The sequence below is a fragment of the Argiope bruennichi genome, chromosome 8 (assembly GCF_947563725.1).
Source record: "Argiope bruennichi chromosome 8, qqArgBrue1.1, whole genome shotgun sequence".
Taxonomy (NCBI): Eukaryota; Metazoa; Arthropoda; class Arachnida; order Araneae; family Araneidae; genus Argiope; species Argiope bruennichi.
Genome location: NC_079158.1, coordinates 33,008,485 through 33,020,831, shown reverse-complemented (window position 1 = coordinate 33,020,831; position 12,347 = coordinate 33,008,485).

Genomic DNA, 12,347 nt, shown 5'->3' with positions numbered 1-12,347 from the left:
AATTTGAAATTATTATCATGATCAAAAAGTGGTGAAAAAATCATTAAAATACTCATTTATTAAAAATCGCTTGTAAAATGACTTTTAGAGTCTGTTAAAGAATGAATATGATAGAATATGTCAGGACTAGGTTTTTAATTCGATATTAAAATGTAATACAAATCTCTTTTCAAAGTTTAATTTTCCATCAACTAGTTAAAAAAATGTTTTTCATTAGTTTTAAACAACTTTTTTTAACTAGTTTAAAAAATGTGATTTTAAATTTAAAAAAAATAGAGAGTTTAAGCAAGCAGAGAAAAAGCTTCTAAATTTTATTTTAGTGATAAAAATTAACTACAAATTATTTCAAAAATTAATTCTAGGATCGTCATTTTACCGGGAAGGGAAATTTTTGAGAATTAAAAGACTTTCATAAAAAGTAGAGAATGCACCAAGTATTATATTTATAATATTTTCGTGCTGTTTATGAATTTTGAATTCTCACTCTTTTAACAAAGAATAGTAATACAAAGTTTATAAAATTATATCAATTGTAATGTATTAACTCAAAAGATTCTGTTAGACGATTTTTGCCCTTTCTTTAGGTTCTGTTCAAGAATATTTGATTAAAAAATAGTCAACGCCATTCCATAAAATTTGTAGTCACTTGATGTGATACTGAATGCATTTTTTCTAATTTCTACGCCTAAATTAACGCTGACTGTGTTGTTGAACACATTGCACCTCAAAACAAACTAATATTTAAAAAACGAAAGGGCCTAAACAAATGTCAAAAAAAAATCTTTACAATAAAAAACACTACAAAATTCGTTTGCAATGATATATTCGCTGATAAATAAATTAACGATTAACTCAATGAAAAATTAAAGGACCGTTTCACATTTAACATATAACACTTTCAACATAAAATGTCAGCTAATAATAAAAGTATGAATGTACGTGTACATTGCTGTTATACAAGGTAGACTTAGAGCAGACATATTTGACATAAATATATTTTGAAAGTTAGAAATATACTCATCAAATATTTTTAATTTAAATTAGAAATTAATTTTTTATACATTTTTTGTCAATAACGTCTAGAAATTTTGTCATACAAAAATGATATAAATATCAGCGAAATGATATTTCTAATGAAAAGCTGGTAGCCGAAAGCGGCTAGTATATACAAAAAGGCCATTTATGGAAGAAAAAGGTTCAAAACCATTAGATCTTTTGAAGACACCTCTCTTTCCTTTTATTGACAAAGAGATTGGTCCTATTTCTCCAGTGGCGTGAAGAAAGTCAGTGCAATTCCTTTCGGCCCTCGGGGACATTTAAAAAGAATCCCTTTTTATCTCACTTCATCCTTTGGCATGTATAAAGGGTTAAATGTTGCATTACTATCTCCAAGATCTTAAGGAATACTGTTTGGAATTATCGTACGTCATTTCAATAGCTGGTTTCTTCAATTAAATCAGATTTCATCTGAAAAGGCAGGATTATGTGAAGAATCATAGATTCTATTGGAGATTTTTTAAATCTCAACTTTCCTAGAGATGTATTATATGTAATGTATAAGAGATATATGTAATTTTGCGCTCATTTGTGAGTTTGGAATGCGTGAAGGGACATTTCCATTTATATTTGTAATAATTTTGAAGAATTCAGTTTTACGGTAATGCAAATGTAAAGGCTTTAGGGAATTAATTTTGAAATATCAGAAAGGAAATTTAAAATTTTATAATCTTGGAAAAATATGCTATTTGCAATTGTACACTGAATGTAACATGATTTCATCCTAAAAAAATATTATTTTATAAGTTTTCATAACGTTTCAAAAATAAATAATTGCAGACTTGACTTATCATTCAAAAATTTGATTATCTAACCGCTATCTGCTAAATTTTGAAAGAAGTAAAATTTTCAATTATTTTGTTGATAATGCAATTAAACTTTGATTAATAAGTGCCTCGCATAATTAAAAAAACAAAAGTAACAAAATTTTTTAAAAAAAAGTTACTCGCTTGTAGAGCGATGTTTCGCAGAACAAGTGGCAAGGAGACACCGTGATCTTACATGCTGGATCGACATGTATCACCCTGAAATAAAAACTTGCTTGAAGAGAAATCTTACAGTTACATGGAAGAAGTTTTTTGCCGGATAGCATTGCAGAACGTCACTCGAAAAAGTTTGAGCAAGTGCCCATGGTCCCTTAATCGGCAAGATTTTGTCTGTGACTAAGATTAAAGGACTAGTCGTGGATAACAATTGATGAGCTGGTGGAAGAATCTTGCCAGAATTACCGTAGAATCATGGAACTGCATTCTACAAAAGAGCAAATTGCTGCAGAGGGGAATTGCTCGGAAGAAATAATAGAAGTAACTGAGAAACAACCTTCCAGAGAAATAAGAGAGATGCTGAAATCATGGGAAATTGTTGCATCGTATGTTGAAAAGCAGGACCCTGATAAAGCAGTTGTATGAGATCTACAAATACATTTTATGATAATGATGGGTCGCATTTTAGCCAAATTTTTTCTAGCATAACCAAAGAAATGTCTTTAGAAAATTTTCTTTTCAAAAATCATACATTATAAACAATAAATAGAATTATTACAGATTTATTTGAATATTTTTTTTTCAGAATGGAATGCAGTGTCCTATTGTACAAGGATTCCTACGGAGAAAAAAATGTTTCGTTTAACCAGTGTTTTCGCATTACGAGTAAGAATCGAAAAGTAATTAGGCTTGTAAAACGAGGTTCTACAGTAAACATAGTCGTTAAAAAAGATTTTAAAATTAATGATGCGTCTGGAAAAATAAAAAAAGGAATTAAACAAGAAAAATTATTGATGGTATGACTGTATAATAAAATGAAAGGCAGTAGAAGCTAGGGCAATATAATTCTTCATGAATATATTCATGAAGGATAATATTAATTTTAGTTATTTTATTGATTTCATCATGGCTATAATGAAAATTGATTTCAAAGCAATTGAAAAATAATAGAAAAATTTACGACAGCAATCGAATTACTATCAGTATTTTTCCACCGGCGTCCTGGCATAGGGGTTGCGCATCTTCCCCGTGATCTGGGCGTCCCAGATTCGAGTCCAGTTACGGACATCGTTGTTCTTTTGTATTCTATCTGTGTGAATGTGCACCCTGTAAAAATGTCTACCTTGTTTTTTTTTTTGTTTTTTTAAGAATTGAAATTTTATCAAAATCAATCACCTGCTTTCTTACACTATCCGTGAAGTTTTAAATCATAATTCTTTAGAAGCTTATAATTAGTTTAAGAGCGAACCAAACTGGTTGATTGCTGGGTGTCTCAATTGGCCAAATGTCCTAGACCGGACACCACCCGTCTAGGAATCTGTTTCTGCATTTGCTTATCTTCTGTTTTGTCGCCTCTCGTATTCGTTGGAAAGCTGTAACTTGATGCTTTTCAGAGAAGGGTGCGACGCAGATTTTGTGTTCGGGATCAGGAAGGGAGGTATTTTGTTTATTGTCTTCAGAGAAATATCACCCATATTTGAAGCCAGAAAACATTGCAGATTTGCCTTTCGTTCCAGACGGTTTCTTATTTTTAACGCTCATGTTCTGCTTCATTTTTTGCGATTTTTTTTCCTGTGAAGTTCCAAAAAAATTCCTGTATAGTTCCAAAAAAATGTGCATAAAACACAAAAAATGTGCAAAACATACAATGTGCCATTGTGAATTAGACAAAAAAGACACTCTTGCGTGTTTCGAAAGATTTCATGTTAAATAATGAGTTATTCTTAATTTTTTTCTTTTTATTTGATATTTAACAATTTAATCATTTTGATTTTAATTGTAAATATATATTTTTAGCATTTTAATTAGATAGTTCTTATTCTTAATTGATATTTTATATCAAATCGCAATGGTTTCTATTTTTTATTATTTATATGTTGCTGTTACTTATGGCACTTTACAAGCCCACTGACGGATCTGTCAGAGATTTAAGCCAAGTGATCGTCTCGTTTTTTCAGTAGGGATAAAAAACGAGAGCTACTAGCTACTTCATGCGTCACATTCGCATTTACAACCCCTTTTTACAGGGGGGAGGGGGGCAAATTCACACACCTCACAGTTAGAGCACGGAAGAAGAACAGCAATGCCCTAACTGGGACGCCCAGATCACGGGGAAGACACGCTTCCCCTATGCCAAAACGCTGGCTAATATTTATATATATATATATATATATATATATATATATATATATATATATATATATATATATATATATATATATATATATATATATATATATATATATATATATATATATATATATATATATATATATATATATACGTATATATATATATATTGCATTTTTAAATTTTAAAATTGCATTTTTAATATTTTAAATGTTTCAAATTACGTAATACATAAATAAAAATGTTTATTAACCTAAAATATTTATAATTTAATCATCATAAGAAATTTGCGCAATTACTTGGAAAGATTTTCTTGCACAGAGACTAATCCGATTTAGATAAATGAAATTTGGTATGGGATCTTGATACTAAAATTATAATTTAGTATGAAATTTTGTTTTCAATCGGTAGACAAAACGATGTCCAAAAGGCATACGATACTATGCTCATGTTAAAAGCTCTGAAAATAAAAAATAAAAAAATCTAAGCCTTCATTAAGTTAATTTTTATTCGAGGAGAAGGGAATAATCCCTTTATTAAATAAAGTTTCAGAAATATCACACCCGCGGATTTCATATGCTATCCATAATTCAACTTACATTAGGTTTTAGTACAGTCTCCCATCGATTTTATTGCTTCCTAATAATGTTTTTAATCTGAAAATCTTGCAGCATGATTTTTATCGGGGCACTTTCATATTAATATTTTTTTCAAAAGACTGCATTTTAGTCTCTCGTAATTTAAAAAGATAGAAAAGCTTTAAATATAGATATAATAGATAGATGTATAACTTTCTCATTCATAGAGATAATAGCTCTAAACGTTTATAGCTCATAATCGTCTAGGGCCATTTAATGATTTCATTGATTGCATCATTTATGATTTACATTATTCATATTGAAAATGAAATTCGAAATTTCGCAGTGTGTCTAAATAAGAAGAGCGAACTTTAGGTAGATTTACACAGTCCAGATTTTTCGTACTTCATCAATATTGGATATCTTTAGATCTTACTCCATTGAATCTAAATTAGTACGAGCAAACTTTAGCTGAATTTTCAGTCCAGGTTTAGATCTTTTTCCATTGTGTCTAAATAAGAACTAACCAATTTTAGCTAGATTTGCACAGTCCAGATTTGTCGCATTTCATCAATATTGGGTATCTTTAGATCTTTTTCCATTGTGTCTAAATAAGAACTAACAAACTTTAGCTGGATTTGCACAGTCCAGAGTTTTCGCATTTCATCGATGTTAGATAGCTTTATATCTTGTCGCATTATGTCTAAATAAAAACGAGCAAACTTTGGCTAGATTTGTACAGTCCAGATTTTTCGCATTTCATCGATATGAGATATCTTTATAACTTGTAACATATCTCCCTTTTTAACTTCTCTAATCTTTGCTCAGTTTATTCAAATTTCTATGTAAACGCCTATAATAGGATGATTTATAAAGTAGAGTAGATACTATTGTATTTATTCAATTCAATAACAAATTAAACTGCAAAGGGAGATAGTTTGATCCCTACGTTTAAATAAATCAATATTAAGTGAATACACATATGAAATATTTCTAAAGTTCCGTATTTCTATAAAGTATTCAACAGAATTTCCTTAATGACAGCATTAGAAACCATAGATTAGCTTGCATGTGAATAATTCAATGATGCGCAAAGATTCAGGATTTACAACCAGTGGTTTACATGACACCGATGAATCAGAAAATATGTTAAGTCCTGTTATACGATGTAATTGCGGCGAATACCAGTTTTCAAATGCAGTATTCCGAGGTTAAAATGTGTTTCCGTTTAATGGTGTGTTAAGGAAACATTTAATCCTGCGACACAGTAGCAATCAGGGTGAATTACTGGAAAGCGGCTTTGCAAATCACGCAATTAATCAGGGCTAGTAGCGCTGTCCGGTGACAAGCATAGAGGAGGCGAGTTTGGGCTGTGACCCAAACTGCATTCGTAAAATGGACACAAAAGTATTCTTGTCATGTAGATTCTGGAAAGGTTCAACTCGAAGATATCTTGTTTAGAAGCGGTACGGATTCAACGTCTGCTGAGAAATCACATGTATTAAACAATATTAATTAATTAACAGTTGTAAATTCAGACATCACTCAATAGCAATGTAATAATTAATTGAAAACTCTTGATTAAAAATAATTATTCATTTTTGAACAAAATCCTATATAAAAAATGTTTAATTTCTAAATAAATTCTAATCTCCAAGAGTTAAACAGTTAATTATCGAGATGTATTTAAGCAAGTATTATAATATAAAGATCATATTTTTATTGCATATGATTTAAAGAATTAGTCTTCAATGAATTTCTTTTCCTGTTTTATTGTACCTTTGCCTACTTGATTTTTAAAAACATAGATAATTTTGAAATTTTTTTTCGAATATTACACTGAAGAGAAATAATTGTGGGAAATCTTAAAACTTAAATCTTCAAACTTAATAAGAAGAGAACATTAAAAGCACTCTTTATAAAATATATAAAATGTATAGTCCCTCACTTTTTATTTTTTTTAGATAGTAAAATCTTTCACAGTTTTAAAATTTATCTGGTAAACGAATAAATCAGACCAGATCACGACCATGAAAGTTCAGGTTTATTCTTTATCATTTGAAAGAGGTCAACATTTACTTACTTTGATTATAAGAAAAATAATGCTGAAATATTACTTTTTTGCATTCAATGGTTTAGATTCCTTCAGAAAATGAGGTAATAAATATTTAGATTATAATTATTTTTAGATCGGTAACTGAATATGGACAGAAAACGTAGCAGTTAATAAGTAGTTTGAGAATTATTTGGGATATTGATAAACAATTGTGAGCTACAAGCGCTTAAGAAAATATCCATTCAAACTGATGTTATAATAATTATTATTTTCTATATTTATATTGAACGGCATTTGTTTATTGCGTTAAAGATCAAACACTTCTTAAACAATTTATGAAAGGCTTCGTACTGCTCCGTCTGTTCCCGAGATTAGAGTAATTGTCTTTCACATTTTTGAACTGCCTGCTAATGGTTGAATTCAGAATTTCTTCATGCCTTCGATATTAATGGAGAATTCAAAACATTATTTCCCCGGGATCTGGGAGTCCCGGATTCGAATCCTGGTTCGGGCATGGTTGTTCTTCATCTGTGTTCTATCTGTGAGATGTGTGAATGTGTCCCCCTGTAAAAAGGGGTTGTGCAAGTGGATGTGTGAGGTTCATCTTCATATGCGCTAGATGTCAGACTTCTGCCCTCGGGTGCTCAGGGGTGTTTACCCTCAGAAGCTACTGCACCCCCCTTCCATATTAACGCGGACACGACATCATCATCAGAACATTATTTATATAAATGTCTCAAAATAAAACGTTATTGAATCAATCATCACAATAATCATCTTTACCTCTTTTTATTGGAGTACAAATGATTGTGATTAAAAAAATAATATTCATTTTTATTTTACTTTACCTCAATAAACAAGACTGAATTTAAAAAGGGTTAAACTATATACCCTAAGAGCAGTAGAATGAAAAGAGGGGAGTGCAAAGAATAAAGAGGAAGAAGAAAGGTATACAATATCGAGGTTATTGCTCGTGAAGAATCTCTCATCAAAAAATTATCTATTTTTATAAAAATGTATAAATAGATGCCTTCTTAGATTATATATATATATATATATATATATATATATATATATATATATATATATATATGTGTGTGTGTATATATGCAATGTGCCTTCACCGCGTTACCACGGAAAGGGGGTGCAGTAGCTTCTAAGGGTAAAGACCCCTGAGCACACGGGGTCAGAAGTCTCACTTCTAGCTCATATGAAGATGAAACTCACACATTCGCTCGCACAACCCCTTCTTACAGAGGGGCACATTCACACACCTCACAGAAAGAACGCAAAAGCAGAACAACCATGCCCGAACCGGGATTCGAACCCACGACGCCCAGATCACGGGGAAGATGCGCTACCCATATGCAAGGACGGCGGAAAAGAAACTTATGATTCTCTTAAATGCAATTAATTGATTCCTTCATTCTGCATAACTTAGAAAAAAATATCCACGGCCCTGTAACTGTCCTAACTACTCCATCCTATTTACGACACATTTAATAAGAATGGTATTTTATATAATATTACAATACATGACTTTAGTCATGAGACCATTCATTTCCTCATAACATTGCATACAACTCAAGTCATGACAGATTTTTTTATCCTAACAGGCACATATGTAGAAAAGATTACATCTAATAGAGTCTAAAAGAAGATTAATAAGAATAATTAGTTAATTAAAAGTATTAAAGTGATTCGAAGGAAACTTTTTTATAAAACACATAAAAAAATTAAAATTATGATCTTCTTCGATGTAATTTATTATCTTTCTGATAATAATGATTGTTGCTACACAAATTTCAAATACTGCCAAAGATAAAAGAAATTTTTATAAAATATTTTAACTACTATACTTAGAATATCGATATTATATCCGATATAATATGCATTATATGGGTTGTAGAGAAAGATAGAATTTTTTAGAGTATTCCATGAGCCTACCCATTATGAACAGTTATGTTTTCAACCGAAGACAATAGGTTATTTAAAAAAAATAGCTATACGTTGGTCTGTTTAATTTCATTTCATAATCTCAAACAAATAATGGCATGAAATCATATAAAAATTATTTTATATAATAACTGAACACAGAATAATTTTATTGGAATGGAAAGCAATGTAATTGAATAAAAAATCATTTTCAACAAATCCTATATAAAATGCATAAGTATGCAGTCACATCTCACTCGTTTAAATTTATGATCAAAATTTACAACTAAACAAGGATTCATGAAATTTTAATATAAAATGCAGAATCTATAATAATAACAGCTTTTTTTTTTCATTGGTTCCTTGAATAAAGCCAAAACGTATAAAAATTTCAAATCTTATATGAATGTATAAAACCTCGACAAATGTCCAGACATTCACGAAAGAAAATGCACCACCAATCGCAGTTAAAACTTTTTCCGAAAAAAAAAAATTTTTTTTCATTCATATTTTAATTAAAATAGTTCGTGTGAAAGGTGCCTAATATTAAAGTACACATTGATGCTTAATAATTATTGCAAAAATTTATGCAAAGTATTCGGCCATAAACATTTTTGTGGCATATACCTGTGCATCTTATTATCCCCTTAATGCACAATTTTATTTTTTATATTCTAAGCCACCAAGATTCTTTATCTTGTTTTTAAATTAAATACAAGGCTTTTAGCCTTATTTTGTTATCCAATACGATGCACAAGAGAGTAACAAAACACCTTTCAATACATTTTTCAAGCAGAATTAATTTTATCGCTGGAACAACACGTAAAGTATCCGAAGATCAGTTTCTTCGTTATAATTTTAATAAATGGCTGGGATACTTAGAAACTTCAAAAGATTAGAGCTCGTGTAAACAGCACGCGAATTTATTAAATATAAGCAAGATCGGTCACGATCCTGCGGTTGTGATTAATACAGCAACATTATGAAAAGTAGTGCCACTCAAAAAAAGTGATTATTTGTAGAGAAAATGCCTGTCTTTTTAAAGGAATTTGCAAGGAGATACAGGCTGATTAGATGAATTATTAAAGACTTGGAGATAAAGATGGGAAAATTCACTTGCAATAAATGAGCTCATTATTTTTAAATATAAAATTAAAAGGAATTCCAATCTTTTTGCTAATGGTAAATGAAAGATTGGACTTTTTTATGTCTCATAAAACGTTACGTCTCACATTAAAACACGAGGAAGAAATATTTGAAAAAATTGATTTCTAAGTGATATTAAAGAAAAGAATCATAGTAAGAGACATAATGCCGGATTTATACTCGACCAGTTATAAGACGGCCAGTAGGCAGCGCATGCGCAGAAAGGGACTGATTTATGTGTGCCACAATTTCATAAGATAGATTCAGCTATTCCATGCTTGGCTATAAATTGTCGTTTTAACGTCCCTAAATTTTTCTTTTTCACTTCGTATCGTATTAAAATGATAGATATTTACACAAAGTAAAATAAAAAAAAGGGCCTATATACCTTAATTTGGAAAAACTATGAAAAAAAATGAAAAATAAAATGAAAAAAAAACCACAACCTCGCATCAGAAAGAACCAAGAGTAAAAGAGTCGCAATTAATCTATGATAAGTGATCAATTTTTTCACACCAAGAAAACCGTCAAATTCTACAAACGATTGAGCAGTAAGAAAAAAATAAAGTACAGCGACATGTTGTTGTCCCGTCGGAACAATTACTTGCCATCGACCGAGCAGAATTTTTCAGCCTTTATACGCATGCGCCGCCTACGGGCCGTCTTATAACTGACCGAGTATAAACCCGGAATAATATTAAGTATAATTTTAAAATAAAATTCTATCAATGACTTGTACCGCACAGAGCATTTGATCTGAAGCCACCAAATTTGGCCCATATATATTTTAGAGGTGGGGGGAATATGCACCTCGGGGCAATCTGTTTGTTTGTTTTGAAATTTTAATTAGAAAATTAAAAAAGTAAGTGAAATATTGACGTTTCTTCTCAATAAAATCCGAAAATATTAGAATATAATTAAAATAATTAATACTAAGATAATATACGATTTTACATCATCTTAAAATTCAAAAAATATATACATTTAGTCTGAACAGAAATGTACATATTTTCATATGTATGTATATGTATATTTTCAAATGTATATATGTTGGTTTCCCGTAAAATTTGAGTTTTAAATTAAAGTAAAAATGATTAAACTTCAATTAAAAGTTCAAATTTTATGGGAGAATATAGATAATTAGAGAGCTATATAGAACAATAAACAGCACTTTGTAAGGCTTCTAAATTAGTATTAGTTTATATGATTTCAAAATTTGAAACTTTAAAATATTTTGTTGATGGAGTTTTTTAAGAGACCAAGTAATATAAAATATTTAATTAAAAATTTTAGGGAGCATCAATAAAGTCGAACCAGATGGCAGCAAAAATAGATAATAATAAATAAAAAAAAAATTTTTTTCAAAACAAAAAATTTTAAAAAGTGAGCAAAAATAAATAACATGTTTATGCAAGTTAAAAGTAAGTTGAATATTTATTTTCGCTTAATTTGACCACTCAACTGAAACAGCAAACAGCCGCAATATTCTTCAATCTGACAATGCGAAAATTTTTATTGCAGAATAAGCGACATTGTTTTCTTGCATAATATTATTGCCACTATTCATAGCTAAGTCACTATTTCACCGATAAATTGGAAAAAAATTATACTTATCAAAAGTACTAAAGTTTAATTCACGAAATAAAAATATTTCTATAAAACCTACTGAAAAGAAATTTACAAAAAAAAATGAAGAGAACTATTTTGCTATTTTATATGCTAAATGCAAAGGAAATGATTGTTCTGCTAAAGGCAGCGAGATGATTCTTTCTTGACGTGTACTGCCATCTATTGGCAATGCCTGGAGACAAAGTCATAAATGGGAACTTTTTCAAATAGTTTTAAAATTAAAAAAAAAAACATGTTCATTCTCTTTGTGCATCTCATAAAATGATTACCTTTTTCTATGAAGTTGAAAATAAAGTTTCAAATGCCCTAATTAAGGCCAGATCATTGGGTAATATGATTTAGTGTCTTCGGTTGATCAACAAAGGCTGTGTACTCGAACTTGTTCAAATTAAAATATCGCTTACATTTCTGAACACAGATCTTGTCAAGTTTTCAAATTCGCATATAGTTTGTTTTATTTTTTTTCAGTCAATTAATTTATTTACGATTCAAAATCCCTGTAAAACTTAATATATCAGTATTTAGAATGCATTAAAAGGTTTTGCTATTGTTTAATTTGTTACTTAAACTGACTTTTAAATTTAGATTGCTTTCATACAAGAAATACTGAACTAACTTTTTTGAAGGTAAATTGCAAATAAATGCTGCAGTTTACCATAATAAATAATATTTGTAACTTGAACTTTATATATATCGAAAAATTATATTTTAAAAATACTTAGACTTTTGAAATTTAGCAAGTGAAAGAGGAGTTCCTATGGAATATAATATGATTCTGGGTAAATTCAAAAGAAAAAAAAATGTAAATAATCCAGAATCACAATTAATAATGAC